Source organism: Lepisosteus platostomus, chromosome 15 (assembly GCF_059453375.1).
Source record: "Lepisosteus platostomus isolate fLepPlt1 chromosome 15, fLepPlt1.hap1, whole genome shotgun sequence".
NCBI lineage: Eukaryota > Metazoa > Chordata > Actinopteri > Semionotiformes > Lepisosteidae > Lepisosteus > Lepisosteus platostomus.
Window position 1 is genome coordinate 6149767 of NC_142625.1, and position 464 is coordinate 6150230.

Here is a 464-nt window from a genome sequence, read left to right on the forward strand (position 1 = left end):
AGGTGGTGCACCGCTCCCGGAGGCGCTGCAATACCGGGCCGATGTGTGGAGAGGACGGAGCAAGCTCCTGATCCAGCTCCCTGTTCCAAAAATCCGTTTAATATGTGGTCCCCCGATGGGGGACGTATCAGATATTAAACTGATAAGAACAGATTTTTTTTAAATCAAAATTTATTTCACACACAGCAAATCAACACATCAGCAGTACAGCACTATACAGAAACAAAGATTCACCTATCAGAATTCAAAAAGGCTTTTCCATTTCTCTCTTGCAGCGAAATAGCCGTACTTCTGTACATCCCTCAAAACCCTCCCTCGCACCAACCCCTTTACCCTCCCTACTGCCCGCCCCACCGACCACTCGACATTCCGTCTAACTGTGTCTTCACGTGAGTCCCAAACCACCTGTTTAACTAAGCTGACGAGCAGCCAACCCAAAAATCCCGTTGTCGATGAAACGTTGG

The 464-nt window shown here is 48.1% G+C and overlaps 1 pseudogene; it reads right to left on the minus strand.

Moving 5' to 3' along the window:
* Positions 1-175, minus strand: LOC148647768 (U2 spliceosomal RNA; annotated as a pseudogene).
* Positions 176-464: the final 289 nt, after the last annotated feature.